This window comes from Arvicola amphibius, chromosome 12 (genome assembly GCF_903992535.2).
Source record: "Arvicola amphibius chromosome 12, mArvAmp1.2, whole genome shotgun sequence".
Classification (NCBI taxonomy): Eukaryota; Metazoa; Chordata; class Mammalia; order Rodentia; family Cricetidae; genus Arvicola; species Arvicola amphibius.
Genome location: NC_052058.2, coordinates 14733032 through 14752447, shown reverse-complemented (window position 1 = coordinate 14752447; position 19416 = coordinate 14733032). Strand labels below are relative to the sequence as shown.

The 19416-nt window shown below is 45.7% G+C and overlaps 1 protein-coding gene across 2 annotated transcripts in view; it reads right to left on the bottom strand.

Annotated features, from left to right (window-relative positions):
* The window catches only part of Coq8a (coenzyme Q8A), a 64363-nt gene that overhangs the window by 23854 nt on the left and 21093 nt on the right, over positions 1-19416 (bottom strand). The window contains exon 1 of one of the 2 annotated variants that reach the window (XM_038350209.1): positions 4674-4805. The exons of the other annotated variant lie outside the window; for it this stretch is intronic. The gene's annotated coding sequence lies outside the window, so the exon portion shown is untranslated. Of the gene's footprint in view, positions 1-4673; positions 4806-19416 lie in introns of those variants that run through there. 2 annotated transcript variants of the gene reach the window in all.

Here is a 19416-nt window from a genome sequence, read left to right as displayed (position 1 = left end):
GCAAGAGGATCATGAGTTTGAGACCTGCTTGAACTACACAGCAAAATCTTATCTCAAAAAAATGTACATATTTTAAAAGTATTTGGTACAGACTGATCACTTGTCTGAAGCATGGCTCTGCTGCCAACATGCAAGCTAAATTACACAAGCGTGGTTTTGAGCCTCAGTTTCCTCGCCTGCACTAGATCTCTTACATGAAACTATGAGGGTGTTTAGGGCATGCATTGGTTGGTGTGGTTATTAACTTTACAACCATGCAGTTACCCTGGTATAGACCTGGTGGAAGTGAAAAGCGCATAGATAAGCGCTAGTATCTTTTCACTTCTGAGTCAGGGAGACGGACAGGCTGGTCCTCACCAGGGTGGTTTATTTAGCGATGTGGTATGAAGCACCACCCAGGAGAGGTGATTCAGTATGCTGCTGACAGCCAGCTTAAGACACTTTGGAAACACACTGGACATAAACAATCAGAGAGTCCCGCACCTAGAGCTGAACACAAGGCAACCGTCTCTATGTCCTTGCCTCTCTGGTCCCCTAGACACAGACACTGGCATGGCAACAGCAGCACACCATTCAAAAGCAGTTTTCAGAGGAGTCGGGCTGCGAGTCGTCCAGCTGACTTGACGAGTCTGCAGACACACTTTTCCTCTATCCATCCCAATCCTGACTACAAGAGGGGATAGGAAAAGGAAGAGGAAGAAGGCAGCAGGCAGCTGTTGCTCAGGAAGCAAGTCGCCCTGGCTATTCACAGGACGTTCTAGAGCAGAGAAGGACAAAACAACAAACCTGGCCACAGCAATGTCCAGAGTTAGCTACCAATACCTCTGCGAGCAAGAGCCACCAAGTTGCTCTTCAGTTTCTCAAACAACTGAGACATGTGTCAAGTGGTAACCACCTGCAATTCATCAGCAATTTATTCTGCTTCCCTCCTCCATACCAGGAGTGGAGACAAACACCTGGCACGCTATGTGAACAGTCCCCAGAGCGCATCATCCAGCTAGGTGAACAGCTGTCCTCTACTTCCTGGACAGCACACACAACAGGCTACAGGTGACAGACTGACAGCAAAAATGGGTTTCTAGCTTCAGACCTTGGGGACATCAGTTCTGTTCCAGGGGCCAGTGTGCCCCATTTCCGCATGTGTAAATCATGACAGTACTGTTTACCTTGGAGTACACAAGGATGACAAGGAGCCACCCAGAGCTCTTTCTGAAGTGGTCCTTTCAGATTTAACCAGGTCTGCAGAAAATAACGCTTGAAAGAATTAGGAAAGACCCATCTAGACATTCTACCAAAAAGAAGGAGAAGCTGCAGCACCATCTTCACAAAGGTGCAAGCAGAAAGCCTGGACCTCAGCAGAAGCCCAGTGCAGAGTTGAGGCATAAAGTGGAGAAACACCTCTGTGCTGTAAATCTCATCTGTCTGTCTGTCTGTCTCTCTCTCTCTCTCTCTCTCTCTCTCTCTCTCTCTCTCTCTCTCTCACACGCACGCACGCACGCACGCACGCATACACACACACACAGAGAGAGATTTCTCTTCCAGTGACCCACAGGATACCCTGTCCCTTCCATACTTAGCCCAAGATGTGTATTCCCTCTGTAACAGACCTTTTTGCTGCTTTGCTCTGTCTACCTTAGAACACTGGCAGTCAGATATGAACACCTTAAATTCTTGGTCCCTCATCTCAGCCCCTCCTCCCTTCTCTTTCTGCCTTCTTCTTATGCCTGTCTCTTTTTACAAACCCCTGTTCTTTCAATCCCACAATTCATGCCCAGCATCCCTGAAGCAGACACAAGCAAGCTCCTGCAGACTCTGCTCTCGTAGGAATGAAGCATGAATGCACCCTGCTGCCCCTAGTTCTGCCTGCCTCCCCTCTGTGCACGGTCTTCTGGGCTGCCTGCTTCTCTCCACAGGCTAGTCAAGGCCTTCCCATTCTCAGCCAGGTAGGCGCTCGGAGCCAAGTTTCACACGCCTGTACTATACACCCATCCCAGCACTACAAGGCACGCAATAGAACTTTGAAGGGTGATGAAATTATTCTAACTTTGATTGTGCTCGTGGTGATACTTTTATCAACTGTATGAAAAATGGGTGAAATGGTGCAACCAAATTATATCTTAATAAAAAGGATGGTAAAGAAATAGTTCCAATGGCGCTCAGCCATCATCCGTCTGATACTAACATTATTACCTTCCCCCAAATTAGTTCTTCCTCCTATGGCCTCTATTTCCAGTAATGACTCAATTACACAACTCCGTCCCCGTCTAGAAGAACCCTGGCCCGATGTCCCATCTGCACATACTCAGTCCAAACCCTGAGTCCTGTGGTCCCTCTGATTCCACCACTCGTGACTCAGGTCACCCTCTGCCCCTCACATTCCTCCCGTTCCTATCATATGTACAATCACAAAGGAAACAGGCCTGTTGAGCTCGCCCCTCGACCTCCTTCCCCCTTTTCTCCCCAGTCCTGGACTGTCAACGGAATGTTAGAGCTATTTCCGGCTGTCAAACCAAGACGACTCTTCAAATATCCCTGTCTAATTTTGCACATGGCTCTGGTTTCAACTGACAAGATAATGACTCAGTGCTGGTGGCTCTTAATGGAAAATTATCCTGCCAAGTTTCAAGCTTCCCAATAATAAAGTCAACTTTAAGAAGGAAGTGACTGCCCTTCCAGATCCCTTTCTATGGGTAACAAAGGGCATCCCAGAAACCTCCCAGTTGGAGTATTCCCTCTAGTGGAATCCTGACACATGCCCACAGGATCAATTAAGAAGTACAAATTCACGGTAGAGGCTTGGGATATTTTTCTTACTCAGTGCATTTATCCAGTGCACTATCTCTCATCTTTTCTGAACAGCTATCAATTCAGGACCTAATAAGTTCAACACCTAAATTCTGGGCTACACTGAAAGCAAACTGTAGACTCAAAGGCAAAGCCTCTTCCTCTGCACAAAAAGAAACAGGGCGTGGTTTCCGATACTGATCAACTGTAAGTGAATTCTACAAACTCTACCTGTGCAAGTATGCATTGTGGTGTGCAGACAGACAGTCCCTGAAGGCACAGGCATGCTCAAAGACGTCCAAGCAAACAATGAATATCAATCTCACTTGTTCGATCACCATCGAAGATCCAACCTATGGTGGTTTCCTGTGCTTGCCTACTAAGTCTCCCAACGTTCCTATGGGCAGACACTGCCAGTTTCCCACATCCTCAAACTTTGACCCTATCCAGTCACATTCACAGGCACAGAAAGCCCATGGTTTTTCTGCTTCTGCTTTCTTCTGGGAGATTTCACCTGTACACTCAGGGTTTCTCTGTTAAAGCCTCATCCTCACGGCTGCCTCCGTTTGTTTACAGCAGGGACATAACACCGTCCTAAATTTCTCAACTACTTGTGGACAGGTTGCAGAGGTTGCTGGCAGCATGGGGTGACCCTGTCTGGAGTTTTGCCTGCGTGGTTCTCAACCAAATTTGCTCTTCTGTGGTATCTGGCAATGTCTGGTGACATTTTCAATCGCCACAATTGGTGGGACAGGGGTGATCACTATTTGCTTAGCGGATCCAAGCCAGGGATTTTGCTACACACACTACAAGGCACAAGACAAGCAGACACAGTAAACAATTATGGATTCAAAACGTTAATAGTCTGGAGTTAGGAAGCTCTGTCTTAGGTGGTTCACTAGCCCAGAGAGAATGCCCAGATTGCTGCTACACTTTTCCTTTGAGTCATATGGTCCAAAAAAAAAAAAAAAAAAATCACAGTTCAGTTGTCCTCATTTGCACGGTTAACTATCAAATCCAAAGCCACCCTCTGAGTCTTACGAGATGCTACTCTTGTGAGCACAAACCCCTCTAGACTCTTCTCAGAAGGGCCTTCCTCACTCCAGAAGTTTCCCAACAGCTTTCCTGCCAGCAATGGCCCACCATCCACAGCACACCTAGAAGACTGGCCTGATCACTAGTTCAAATCCTTGGGCAAGGTGGTCGGCCTGGCACCCCCAGCTCCAGAGTCCTGTCCCACTGACACGAAGCACAAGAGAGCATGAGGCAGTTTTCTATCAGACTGCGAGCCCAACCCAGAGTCTGCACACAGCCTCTGCCCCTTCAGGAAGCCCGTCCCACCGGAGCTCTGGCCCCTCACACTTAGAACTGTGGCTTGGCTGAATGATATGACAGCTTCTGTGCAAGAGAACGAGGGGACTCAATCCAAACGGCTCGCGAGAGCCCAGTGTCTGGCAAAACAAGAAGAAGGAGCAAAAAGCGAAGAAAAGGAACAAGGAAGGGACGCCTTCCTCGAGTTCACCCCAGATCTAGCTGTGAAACCCAAGAGCTGGCTGGGGCACAGAAGTCGTAGTTCTGACACAAACTGCAACCCGAGCCCGAGGCACCCTGCGATGTTCTGGGAGTTCAGAGAAACATTCTGAGAAAGGCAGCCACGTGCGTGAACCACGCAGAGGCAAGCAAGCGAGCTCCGGGTGCCTCCCAGAACCCACGGCGCCAAGGGCGGCCCTACGCTCACTGGGCCAGACCCGGGACGGGAGACCGCTGCACCCCAGCCTGGCCCCGAGGAGCCGCGGCTGCAAAGCAAATTCGCAAGCCCAGGCCGCGTTGTCACTTGAACGGACCCCGGGGTGCTGGGGTTAGCAGCGGGCCGGCACCGGCAGCCTTACCCGGCTGCAGGAAGGAAGGCTCCTCCGTCAGCTACGCAACGCCTCCCCGCGCTGCAGCCGTGAGAGCGCAGGGCACACGCTCCGAATCTGTTTACCTTTTAGCCCGCGCGCGCACGCCCCGCTCCTCTTGCCCCACCTACTATCCCTCCCATTGGATGCCCCGCTCAGATTTCCCCACCTACTAGCCCTCCCATTGGCTGCGCCGCCCGTAAACTGACCCAATGCCACAGGACGCAGTGGGAGCGTGCTCGGCCTGCGGGCACGCTGCTCACAGCCAATAGGGACTGAGGGTGGAACGATATCAGCCAATGAGAGGCCGTTCTAGAGGGCATGGGTTCCTTCTCCGCCTGTTCGCTGCCCTTTCTCCCTGGTTGGGAAAGCGGTGCTGCTGTTCCGCGCGTGCGTTCTGATGGTTGGCACACGTTCACAGGGCAACCTCAGTTTAGCCTCCTACAGGCCTTGGCAGGAAGGCCTCAGAAGTTCAGGTGGGACCACAGAGGACCCTGTTGCCCTGTGGCGAGGCTTCCCAGGTTCCTCAAAAAACCGTGGCGGTGGCCGGGCAGTGGTGGCGCACGCCTTTAATCCCAGCACTCGGGAGGCAGAGGCAGGCGGATCTCTGAATTCGAGGCCAGCCTGGTCTACAAGAGCTAGTTCCAGGACAGGCTCTAGAAACTACAGGGAAACCCTGTCTCGAAAAAAACAAAACAAAAAAAAAAAAAAAAACCGTGGCGGTGACACCAAGGCCACACCCCCTCCAGCTCTGTCTTTAGACTAATTGTGCTTGCCAAAACAAAACAAGGAATCCTTCCCCAGTTTGAAAGAAACAGCCCTGAGGAGCGCCCTTGAGTACCCCAGTCTACCCACAACGGCCCCGCAAGGGCTGCTTACCCTGAGAAGAGGATTGCAACCAGATCCATCCTGCACCACCCTTGTACCACGTGGGAGAAAATACCTAGCCTGGATGCCTTTCCAAGATGCTTTTACTCGGGCTCAGCCCTTGTTCCTGGCAATGCCGGGCCAACTTCCCTCCTAAAGTACCTAAGAAATCGCTATCCACCCAGTTGATTTATTTTTCATTTTCATCAGATTAATGATTTTGACCTTATTCCAAGTTGGGAGAATAATGACCTGTTTTTACTATAGTTAAGATCATTTCTCTTTATCTGATAGACACACACACACACACACACACACATGATTTCCTCATTCCTGCAAGAATTCCTAGAAGCTCTTTTTCAGATATGTAAACAGTATTGTGGTTATTTTTTTTAAATCCTTAGGATTTATGGATACATTCCAAATTACTGAAAATGATAGGATGTATGGAACTAGCTTCAAAATATTCAAGGGCTGGAGAAGTGAATGGGCTATGACTTGACAAACTTGTGGAAGGTACTGCGCGATTCTGATTGGTCTTAATAATAACCCCCCAGTCAGATTTCAGGGTAAATGCTGAAAGATCAGAGAAGCAAAGCAGCCAGCCACTGATTTTTACCTCCACCGAATCCTTGGACCTAGTGGGCCATACTGTGTCTAGGAATCCTCAGACTGAATCGTGAGCTCCTGTCTCTTCCCATCCTCTCTCCGCCCAGCCATATCAGTTCCCGTCTCTACCTCCCTAGTGCTGGGATTAAAGGTGTAAGCTCCCACCGCTAGGCTCCGTGTCTCTTTTAGACTGATTCAATCTCTTTCATTCTCTTCAAAACCCATCTAGCCAGGCTTTGATAGTTTGGATCTTGGATGTTTTTCTCAAAGCCCACTTGTTAAAGTCTTGCTCCCAAGAGACTACTACGGAGAGGCTGTCAAATATTTAGAAGTATGGCCTAATGGGAGGGAGTCACATCATTGGGGCTGTGACTTTATATGGAATTTGGGAATCTGGGACCCTTCTCTGTCGTGCCATGAGGTAAGCAGTTCTGCCCACTACTCCATTCTACCATGACATGCTGCCTCAAAGCAACAGCCCAGCAGACCAGGGCCTGAACCTCCAAAACAGTGAGCCAAAATAAACCTTGCCTGACTTTAAGTTGGTGAGTGTGAGTATTTCGCTACATTCAGAGACAAGGCTTTTCTATTTCTTTAAAATGCAGGCTTTGAACATGCAGATTGTGATTTGAATCAAAATTAAGAAGTTCTGTCATTGTTTCTATATTATTTCTGTCAGTCTTATTTCTCCACAACATCCAATACACACATATGTGCATGTATGTGTGTGTGTGTGTATACATATATATATTTGTATACCTGATGTTATACCCTTCACTTTTTCAGGCTGGATAATTTCAGTGGACTTATTTCCGGCTGTGCTGCTTCTTTCTCTGCCCCTCGCATAGGCTGTCCAGCTCCACTAGGGAACTAGTCACCTCACTTACTGTATTTTTCAGCTCTGAAGTATTTTATTATTCTTCTCATTTTTTTGCATCTCTATTTGTGTGGTCTCATTCTTATATTTTGGGGGTTTTTAGACATACTTCCACTCATTTCTTTGAATATATTTGAAATAGATGATTTAAGGATTTTGCATAGTTAGCATAATATCTTTTAAATTTCCTCTGAGTATAGGCTGTTTGTTCTTGTAGCTTTGTGTATCTTGTGTTGTGGTTAAAAAATGGATATCGTAACACTGTAGAACTTTAAGACAATTCTGAAGCAGTAATGCTCCCCCTTACCCCCTGGGAACCAAGGACCTAACAATTGCCCACACACGTACTGAAATGTTGGGAACTTTCCATCATCTCCCTGAGTCCTTGTGAATGTTCTCCAAATAGAACTCAGTTATTGAATAGGGGCAAGATAACCCTTAGGTGTTGACTCAGTTACTGATGTTTTTACTTAGTCCCTGGGAAGGGGCAAAGTGACCCTCAGATGTTTTCCCTTACCTCATCTGATCTGGCAACCACTCTCCAGCCAATTATTGGTAATAGCCCTTTTGAATAAGCCACTCATAATAGTTAAAGAACAACCCCCAGACACCCACTTCATTCTGTGGCTTTTTCCATTAAAAATAGCCTGTACCGGCCATTCGGGGTCTTTCTAGCCTCCTGAATGCTGGAAGACCCTGTCATGACAGAATTAATAAAAACCTCATGCTTTTACATCAGCTGTGGTGTGAGATATGGTCTCTTGGGGCCACTCCTCCTCGGTGATTGGATTCTAGGGTCCAACAACACAACATGACATCTTTGGAAATCAGACTCTCCTTTCTCCCCAGGATCTATCATTGTTACTTCTTATAATTGTTGTTTAATAACTTTTCAAAACTAATATGTAAAGTCTGTATTTTCTTCTTGTGTGTGACTACCAAAGTCTCTAATTAGGCTACTAATCAGGTAAAAAAACAGACAGATTCTCATAAATTCCTGGAACCAGTAAGTCACCTGCCCCTAGCCACTGGGTGCTTGTTGGAGCATGCCTTCAGCACTCAGCCAAAAAGGTGACAGCTCTGCCTTAACCAGCTTCCTGATTGCACAATCTCTGGGTCACTCAGAGGTGAAATTCAAGGGCCTTCTCCAGTTGTTCCTGAGCCTAAAATGGCCAACCACATGCATGGCTGTTGGTGGTTCTAGGAGTATGTGGACATCCCATTCCCCCGCAGCTCCTTTCACACTTTTGGTTAATCTGTTGTCTATCCAACCACCTCAGACAGCTGAGCAATTAAAGGAGGTATCTGTGGTGTTGCTTTGTGGACAAAGGCCTTCTCAGAAAAGGCTCCCTGCAATAGGGAACTTAAGTTGAATCAAATAAACAGTCTTTTTTAAAGAGGTCCTCCAGAAACCACTAGATGGTAAAAGAATGGCAGTTCTTTGAGGAGAAGGATTCATATTTCTGGCTCCATTTTGCTTCCTGAGATGGTAGCCTGGCTATGTCATTTTTAAGACTTCTGTATAGCCGGCAGGAGTGAGGGGGGCTGTAGCACAATTAATAAAAACCAGCAACAGAAATTGGGGCTCAACCTGAAGGTCAGAAAAGCAAAACAGCCAGCCACTGGCTCTTACCTCTACCTCAGTACAAAATGGTGATCCTGCCTCCAGGAATCTCAGAATGAGACTGTATGTGAACTGTCTCCTCCCGTTTTATATTCCTCTCTAGGGCTGGAATTAAAGGCATGCACCACTACCACCCAGTTTCTATGGCAAACTAGTGTGGCTACTGGGATTAAAGGTGTGTGGGATTAAAGGTGTGTGTCCCCACTGCCTGGTCTGTAAGGCTGATCAGTGGGGCTGTTTTACTCTCTGAACTTCAGGCAAGCTTTTTTTTTTTTTTTTTTTTTTTTTTTTTTTTTTTTTTTTTTTTGGTTTTTCGAGACAGGGTTTCTCTGCAGCTTTTTTAGAGCCTGTCCTGGAACTAGCTCTTGTAGACCAGGCTGGCCTTGAACTCACAGAGATCCACCTGCCTCTGCCTCCCGAGTGCTGGGATTAAAGGCGTGCGCCACCACCGCCCGGCAGGCAAGCTTTATTTATTAAAATAAAAATGCAATATCACTAAAGGGGGTTAAGACTGGCGCAAGCTGAAAATTCTAAAATGCAGCCCTTTTTCTTCAATAAATATTATCTATGTTACTGCAAACCTTCTGTGAGTTGTCAGAGTTCTAAAGGAAAGAATATTCAGTCTTTGCGAGCTTCTCCATCATCTTAGTGGAGGGTAGAATTTTCACATCTTTGCCATTTTTGCCACCTCCTTCTAAAGACAGTCATTTGGCTTCAGCCCGCAAATATCACCTTCTCCTGTTTCTGTAACCCTCCTAGTAATGGAGATATTCTATAAAGACGCTCATTTCCCTCCTTTCGGCTGTCAGACTTTGGAAACAATGAAGCCCAAGAAATTGGAGTTTCCCCAGGAGTCTATGCTGGGGGAAGGAAAGGAGTGAAGGCTGGCGCCAGTTGGGGTGGGGGTGGAGGTTGTCTCCTGGAAGGCTTCACACAGTTCTCAGTGTGTCAGACCACCATGCAGGAGAGACTGGAGCTGAGACCACGATGAACAGGACCACACCTTGACCAGGACAGCTTAGTTATGCATCCCTAGGCATTCTGTTTAAACCTAAACCTCATGTCAAGACCCTGAAGATTGACTTGGGCGTGGGCCACTAGACGTTTTGTTTCCTTTACCAGTGTGACCACACAGAAAACATCTCTGCACTACCACTCGTTCGTTTAATTAGCCTATGACGGAGACGAGCTTGTTCAGGCTGCCCAGCCCAGGCTCTGACCCTAACAACTCAACACTTCTGAGAAGCAGTCATACCTTCCACTGCTGAGCCCCGAACCTTGGCATCCTCCTTAACACCTGTTTCTATCTCACCTCACATCAGACCCAAGCCCAAGTTCTCCCAGTCCGTCTTAAAAAATGACTGCTGAGGTATCACCACTGCCCTCAGCTGAGCCAACATCACTTAGCACCTGCGTCATCAGGCAGCTCACTGGTCCTCTGTCTCTTCACGTCCTCCTACAGTGATCCTTTGTTTCCTTCTAAAGCAACAGGCGGACAATCCCAGTTCCAGATTCTCTTCCTGCTGCAGGCTTCTCCTCTCACTCAGAACAGAGTGCTCCCCAAGACTCAGCCTGGCCACACCCCTGGGCATCTTTCAGGTCTCCTCTTCAACTGCCACCTCCTTTTCTCGCTTTACTCCAGCTAAAAGGCCTCCTTGACATGCTCGAAAGTGTGAGAACAGTCTCAGCTCAGAGACTGCTCTGGCGCTCCCCTGTCCGGAACCTCCTCGTGGCTCGCTCGAATGTTTTACACCCATCCCTCACCATATGTCACCATACTGTTCTACCTGACCCTTATTTGGTAGTAAGGGAGCTCACCTCTCCTTTATCTTAGTTTTCTTTCTGTCCCTGGTGCTGTTTGTTACTGGATGTATTCGTTCGGTTATCTGGAATGTCGGTTGCATGAGAACAAAAACTCTCTCTGGTTCACCATTGTATCTCCAGCTCCTGGCACGGCTGCTGGCCAACAGAAGGTGTCCAGCACTGACTCCACAGTCTGCGGTGGAAGTCTGACTCCCTCTCCTACTGTATGACCTGGAACTAACTAAACTTTTTGTGCCTCGGTTTCCCCTGTATAATGGATATGTACCCGTATCTCATAGGTGGTTGAGAGTCAAGCGAGTGAATATATACAAGTACTTAAGGCACATTGTGCCTGTTGTGTAGTATATGCTAATATAATTCTACTTAATAACAATAACCCAGCATTCTAATTCATATCACGTATTCGAGAATTCAAATACTATCCAGATTTTACCAAAAATTATTTTTATATATCTAAAGAGACATTAAAACTAAAAAAAATTAAATTTAAAAAGGGCTAACATTTTCTGCAATTTCACCTAATTCCTTGCCACTCAGACCTCAAGAACGTTTGTCTTCTCAGTGTCGCTGCTCCCTAAGGACAGCTGGCAAGGGGTCTTGTCATCAGCTCATTTACTCATTTACATTTGTTGTTTTTGTTTGTTTTCAAGGCATTTACTTAGTGATTTCATCTTTTTTGTTTTTTGTTTTGTTTTGGGTTTTTGTTTGTTTGTTTGTTTGTTCGTTTGTTTTGAGACAGAGTTTCTCTGCGCAATCCGTCCTGGAACTTGCTCCGTAGACCAGGCTGGCCTTGAACTCACAGAGATCTGTTTGCCTCTAGCTCTCAAGTGCTGGGATTAAAGACATTTGCTACCCCCGCCAGGTTTCATCTTTTACTTTTTTATCAATAAATCAAAGTGCAGTCCTCGCTCATATACTTGGTAAATCAGTTTCTATTATTGGGTACAGCAGTCTCTTTAAACTGGAAGAGCATAATTTTCAATAATAACTTCCAGACCTGGAGGATGTCTTGAGGCACACTTGCCAAATTATAAAAGTCAGGTTCCATACTGACTAGCTGTGTTCAGGATCAGGATTCCCTGGGATTCCTGGGCCTTTTGCCATGTCGACATGCAGCTAAGACTATAAACAAGTCTGCCTCATGCTCAGAACCAGAGCTAGCCTAGGAGGAGCTGTTCTGAGGGACGAGCAACCCAGTGTGGCTTAAGTCACAGCCTGAGTCACAGCCTGGACACCTGTTTTCCACAGCTCTAGAGCTCTCAGGGGTTTGTATTACAGGAACAACCGACATGCAATAACTCTTTAACTCACTTAATCCAACAGGAATTAAAACTGATTCTGGGGCTGGGGTCTGCCTCCGTGGCCCAGTGCCCTGAATTCTTGCTTCTGCAATGCAAAAACGATCAAGATTCTGTTACTGGAGAAATGAGGAAATTAAAATTTTCAGTATACCTCAACCAATACAAACTGCCTGAGAAATCCAGGATTAGATGATCACAGGACACCCTCCTGCCATAACTTGCCTTAGTTAGTTATTAAAAAGTTTTTGAACTTTTTGATAAATTTATTTTACTCTTTCATTAGGTAATATATTCACTTAATTTGTAAACAATTTATTTTTAAAATACTTATTGTGGCCAAGTTTGGTGATGCATACCTATAATTCCCAACACGTAAGACTCATAGGCAATGTATCCAATAAAACAAAAGTCACTGGCTATGAAAAGTGTCCCCTGCCTCCTTGCCTACTTCCCAATTCTCCCCCATATCCACAACCTCCCACACAAACACGCAAGTCTCTTGTTCCTTCACTAAAGGACTTCAGCTACATAAGTAGTTACAAACCCACACTCAGCAAACTCACTACACACAGACAAACGTAGTGCTCTAGTCAACTGTTGTTCTCTTTGGGTTTGGTTGGTTTTTTAAAGATAAGATTTCTTTATGTATCCCTGACTGTCTAGAACTTACTTATTCTGTAGACCTGGCCGGCCTCCATTTAGAGATCCAACCGCCTCTGCCTACCAAGAGCTGGGATTAAAGGTGTGTGCTACCATACCTAGTCTTCCCCCCACCCATTTAAAAATAACAACTTTAGGGAATGAAGAGATGGCTCAGTGGCTAAGAGCACTTGTTACTCTTGCAGAGGACCTGGGTTTGGTTCCCAGCACCTACTCTGTGGTTCACAATTGTCTATAACTCCACTTTCAGAGGATCTGGTGTTCAGACTTACACAGGTACCAGGCATTCATGTGGTGCACATACATGTAGGTAAACAAAAAAAAGACATAAATCTCTTTTTTATTTTAAATAATCGCTGTAGGTCCTGGAGAAATGGCTCAGTGGTCAAGAAGATTCCACCAATCTTACAGAGACGTCAAGTTCAGTTCTCAGAACCCACAGTGAGTGGCTTATAATGACCTGAAACCCCAACTCTAGGAGGAGTCGATACCTTTGCCTCCATGAGCATAAATATTTATGTGCACATGGGCACACACATACATACACTTTTAAAAAATACGGGTCTAGAGAGATGGCGCCATGGTTATAAACGCTTGCTCTCTCAGAGGACCTAAGTTTGATTCCCAGCATCCATGTCGCGTGGCTCACAACTGCCTATAACTCCAGCTCCAGAGGATCCAGTGCCATCTTCTAGCTTCATGACACCTGCACACATGGGGAATACACAAAGACACACATATGTGCACATAAATAAAAAAATTTTAAATTATAATAATAGCTTTAAACTCTTTTCCAATCAACGCATAGGGTGATTTTACTCTTTTTATCAGGGTTACATTATACAGACGAACCATGATTTCTTTTGGTTTTTTTTTTTAATGTTGCATTTTTATTTCTTTTCCTTATCTTTTTTAAAAGATTTCTTTGCTTTTATTTTGTGTGCATTGGTGTTTTGCCTGCATATATGTCTGTATGAGTGTGTCAGGTCCCCTGGAACTGGAATCACAGACAGCTGTGAGCTGCCATGTAGGTGCTGGGAACTTAACCCGGCTCCTCTAGAAGAGCAGCCAGTGCTCTTAATCACTAAGTCATCTCTCCAGCCCCAAACAAGGATTTTCTAGCAGTCTTTTTGTCCTACAGATGGTTTCTATCCTTTGCTTTATAAACAGTGCTGTACTCTGAAGTGCCTACCCTTGTTTTCAAACTGTGACTAACTGGGCTCCAAGCAGGATGGATTAGTGGTTTACTGAGCAGGCTGGGGCAGGGCCCACTGTGCTCCTGCTGTCCTTAGGGTTCGGAGGACCATGGGTCACTGACTCCAGGATTAGTTGTCGAACCCCCAACCATTAGAGGTAAAAACACAAGGCAAACAGATCCTGTCTGGGGTCCAGGAGTTATTTTAAAATACAGTACAATTTCATACATGTATTTTGTGTGCTGGGGTGGCACTCAGAGCCTTGGGTCTGCTAGGCAAACCTTTGCAGGCTACAATCTGAAGTCAGCAGACTTTCCAAACTCCAGGCCTCAGAGAGCAACTGAGGAAATCCCAACCCTGTTGAACTGAGGCAAGACTAATTACTGTAATTAGCTGACTGCACAATTAGGAATCATTAAGCACAAGGCAGGAGAGGCTCCCACTCCGCTCCCCACAGCTGGAAACGCCCCCAGCTCAGCCCAGTTATAACAAACTGCTGTTTTTCTCTGCATCAGCTTTGCCTGTGCTTGGAGCAAGTGTCTGCCTCCTCGGGAGGCCACTGCTGCTTTCTGTCAGGTTCATTTCTTTTCAGCACACTGCATGGCACAAACATTAGCCAAGGATGTTGGCATCTTTGGCTTAGTTATTCCACATTGAAATTGAGATATAATGTATGTTTAGCAAAATGCACAGATATTAAATCTACATTTTTTTTTGAGACCAGGTCTTCTTCTGTAGACATGACTGGCCTCAGACATACAGACTGCCTCTGCTGGTAAAGGAGCCCATAATTAAAGGCATGAGCCACCATATCAGTCAACTCATAAATTCTTTTAAAAAATGAAATACGTAACCACAAACCTTAGTCAGAATAAGTTGAATTTTGACTATTTTCTTTTGCCTTCTTAGTAATTTTGAGTTTTGTTCATTCACGAGTAGAAGGAGACAAGGTGAAATAATGACATGCTTAGCTTCCTAGTATTGATATAGTAATTTTTCAATAGAATCATGACCACAGACTTAAACTATTTTATTATTATTTTTGGTTTTTCAAGGCAGGGTTTCTCTGTGTAGCCTTGACTTTCCTGAAATTAACTCTGTAGACTAAACAGGCCTTGAACTCAGAGATCCACCTGTCTCTGCCTCCTGAGTGCTGGGACTAAAGGTATGTGCCACCACCTTCCACAAACTTCAATTATTTTTAAAACAATATTCCCATAAATTGTCAGTCCTTGTTTCTTGACCATGAAACTGAAGGACTTTTTTTCTACATTTGTTCTTTGACAATTTCATACATGTGTAAGATGTTTTCTAATTGTATAAGATGCATTCTGGTTGTATATGGTACAGTCTGGTTGTATAAGGTACAGTCTGATTCTATAAGATGCAGTCTGATTGTATAAGGTGCAGTCTGATTCTATAAGATGCAGTCTGGTTGTATAAGATGCAGTCTGATTCTATAAGATGCAGTCTGATTGTATAAGGTGCAGTCTGATTGTATAAGATGCAGTTTGATTCTATAAGATGCAGTCTGATTGTATAAGGTGCAGTCTGATTGTATAAGATGCAGTCTGATTCTATAAGATGCAGTCTGATTGTATAAGGTGCAGCCTGACTGTCCCCCACCACCACCATCTTACCTCCCTCCCATCCCTATCAACCCCTCTTTTCCCTACCTGTCCCTCTCCCAGATTCATAACTTTTAGTTTTATTTTGTGACCGATTTAATTTAACCAAGGTCTTCTGTGTGATGAATGGAACTATCCAATGACACTTGGTGAGGTCACCAGTAAGCACACAACTAAAGGCAATGACTCCCTGTCTGTCTGCTATCTGTGGCAACTAGTTCAGCAGTGAGGAGCAGGGTCCCCTGAGCTTCTCTCCCGCCATGCCTGACTGCTGACCAGCCAGTACTGTGCAGACCCAGTGCAGGCATGCATAGATGCTGTGAGTTCATGATGAAGTTCAGGCATGCATAGTTGCTGTCAGTTCATGATTGAAGTGTAGGCATGCATACTTGCTGTGAGTTCATGATTGCAGTGCAGGCATGCACAGTTGCTGTGAGTTCATGATTACAGTTCAGGCATGCATAGATGCTCTGAGTTCATGATTACAGTTCATGCATGCATAGATGCTCTGAGTTCATGAGCAGTTCAGGCATGTATAGATGCTCTGAGTTCATGGTTGCAGCAGCTATATCTTACCCAGAGGGATGGCACTTCTCAGGCCTGCTCCCTATCTTCCATCTCTGAGATTCTATCCAATCCCCTTTCCACACTGTTTCCTGAGCCTCCAGACAGAAGGCATACATGTCAGTTTTAGGGCTGAGCACTCACCACCATTTATTCTCAGCATCTCATGTAGCCACAAGCATCAGCATTCACCGATGGTCAAGGAAAGGAGAGATTTCTCTAAATAAGGTTGAGAGCAGGATTTGTCAGGGATGGTACCCTGAGCTGGGCAGCAGCACAGTCTGCAGAAAGTTATGGTGAAGGTGAGTTGGGTCTTGGGATGGCCAGGGAGTGTGGGCAGATCTCATCTTTCCAGAAGAGATCCCTCCTGGGAGGGGTGGCATGGTGAGGTAGGCAGGCAGGATCTTCAGCAGAGGTTCTCAACCTCCCTAATGCTCCAGCCCTTTAATTACAGTTCCTCATGTTGTGGTGAAACCACCCCCCAAAACATAAAATTATTTTGTTACTACTTCTTAGCTGTAACTTTGGTACTGTTATAAATCATAATGTAAATATCTGATATGCAGGATGTCTAATATGTGACCCCTGCGAAAGGGTGGTTCAATCCCAAGGGGATCACAACTCACAGGTTGAAAACTGCTGGCCTTAAATCTAAGGAGAAGGACCTACCCGGTGGAGGGCTCTGAGCACATCCTCTCATCTGGGGTTTGTTCCGTGCTTCCCTTTGTGGTATTGGTGATGGAACTCAAGGCCTTGTGTATGCCAGATGACGCTCCACCACTGAGCTACCGCCCTAGGCAAAATTAATAAATAATAATAATAATAATAGAGAAAAGAAGAAGAGGAGGAGGAGAAGTAATAGTTTTTTCTTAACAGTCCCTTCTGTCCCCCTCTCCAGCCCTCCCCTCTACCTTGTCTCAGGAGCTATTCTATGTTGACGTCATTTAGTGGAAAATAACCGATTTTGGCATGAATTAGGAAGTAGTGATTGACTTGAAATGAGCTCATGATGCAACATCATGCCTTTGAGCCCTCTTATGTGGAGGGAGACACTCCAAACACTGAATACGTGCTTGCTTTGCTCTCCTTTAACTGTATGTAAAAAGTATTTTGTTTGTTTCACATTAATAAAAATTAATACAAGTTTTGAAACCACTTCCAGATTTGAACCCCAAGTTGCAAACTAGACGTTCAGCAAACATGCTTGAGGCCGGACACCAGGGACAGAACCAAATTCTGTAGAGCATCTGCCCACACCTTCAGAAGCAGCACAGCCGTTGGTTACAGAGGGAAGCTGAGCAGCAGAGTGCAAAGTGAGCATCAGAAGCATCACACAGTCAGAGGCTTCCGTGGGCTGGAAACAAATCCAAGATGGGGCCCACTGGCTACAGAGAAGATCTCAACTTCCAGCTGGGGACTGACCAAGGACACTGTTTTTGCTAAGGACGAAGAGGCTAAAATTGAATGTGACTGTTGGTTAGGGGAGCACAAGGTTGTCCAGCTTCCTCAGGTAAATTAGTGATCCTGACTGAAGGCATGAGCTCACAAACCTGGGAAGAGCAGAGTGTTCCTCAGACTCTAGACCTTTTCTTTCTTTGTGTCAATGACAGGGGTGTCACACTGGGGCCCTGATCATGACAAAGCAGCTCAGATAGTATAGTTGCCCCCACTGGGGGCCAAGCAAGACGCATGAAGAATGTCTACGAAAGGAGGAACAAACTATCTTGTTGCTGAGTGTGAGGAACATTTTTGCCTCTCATGCTGTGGAACCCAGAGAGAGGGGCAGAGTGCTGCTTCCATGAGGGTACCCCATCTTTCCACAGTCCCTGTGTCTGCTGCCCCCGAGCAGTTGAGATTCTATCTAGAAGGCAGAGCTGAGATGGGACCCCTAGACCGGCAGTGAACAACACTCTTGACCAGGTTCTCGTGACCAGAGTAGCACAGCCTTCCCTGAAGAGCCACAGAACCCTCTGAGGACTCACTGCCAGACTGGTGGGACCGGTGGCCTCCACCTGCAGGGTACAACCTGGCCCCACTCCTCCTTGGACTTGGTGGGACATGAGTAGAGGTAGTGTGATTCCTACTGGTCAGACAAAGAAAATGTCACCTTCCCCTTGATTTGGGTCATCCTAGTCACTTGGGTAACATCGCTTGCCTTAGCAGAAGTCCTCTAAACCTGTGCTCCCACTAACCGGGGACGACACTTTGCACCTCAACCCCGACCCCATCCTTCCTGCTCACCCACACTCCTAGACCCACTCCTTCCCTCGGCCCTATTTCCAGTGCTATTTGCTTAGAACCCCTACGCAGTGAGGCTGGCCGTCCGCTGCCATGTTGCTTTGTTGCAGCGTCTGCTGGCCTCCTTCTCACATTGTCCCTGACATCATAGTCACAGTGTGGGTCTTTTTCTTGTTTTTTTCTTCATTGATAAACAAAGATGCAAAAGTTTTCAATAAAATACTGCAAACTGAATATCAGCATATATCAAAGAAATCACCCAGAGTGTACTTCTGCTCCCCTTTTTAGTCCTGCCTCATTATGTTCACCCCAAAGACCTATGGGTGCTTTCTAGGATCTGCCACCTCCTCTCAGCCCTCATTATCCCTCTGGGATTCCAGTTTTCTGGCTTTGTAATCTAGAAGCAGTCCACACTGAGAAGGGAAAATTCCTCCAAGTGTCTTTCTTTTTTTTATTGATTTTTATTGAGCTCTACATTTTTCTCTGCTCCCCTCCCTGCCTCTCCCCTCCCTTCAACCCTGTCCCATGGTCCCCATGCTCCCAATTTATTCAGAGATCTTGTCTTTTTCTACTTCCCATGTAGATTATATCCATATATGTCTCTTTTAGGGTCCTCATTGTTGTCTAGGTTCTCTGGGATTGTGATTTCTAGGCTGGTTTTCTTTGCTTTATGTTTAAAAACCACTTATGAGTGAGTACATGTGATAATTGTCTTTCTGTGTCTGTGTTACCTCACTCAATATGTTTTCTAGCTCCTTCCATTTGCCTGCAAATTTCAAGATGTCATTATTTTTTTCTGCTGTTTAGTACTCCATTGTGTAAATGTACCACATTCTCCTTATCCATTCTTCGGTCAAGGGGCACTTAGGTTATTTTCAGGTTCTGGCTATGACAAACAATGCTGCTATGAACATAGTTGAGCACATGTCTTTGTGGCACAATTGAGCATCCTTTGGATATATACCCAAAAGTAGTATTTCTGGGGCTTGAGGAAGGTTGTTTCCTAATTTTCTGAGAAATCACCACACTGATATCCAAAGGGGCTGTACCAGCTTGCATTACCACCAGCAATGCAGGGGTGTTCCCTTTACCCCATAACCTCTCCAGCATAAGTTGTCATCAGTGTTTTTGATCTTGGCCATTCTTACAGGTATAAGATGGAATCTCAGAGTTGTTTTGATTTGCATTTCTCTGACGACTAAGGATGTTGAGCATTTCCGTGGGTATTTTTCAATGTGTCCTTTGCACCTACTAGACTATAAATAGCATGTCTTTATATTCCTCACAGTGCCTTGTAACTAAAAAATATTTCTTTAATTGTTGCCAATGTGTGGTCTATATTGGGA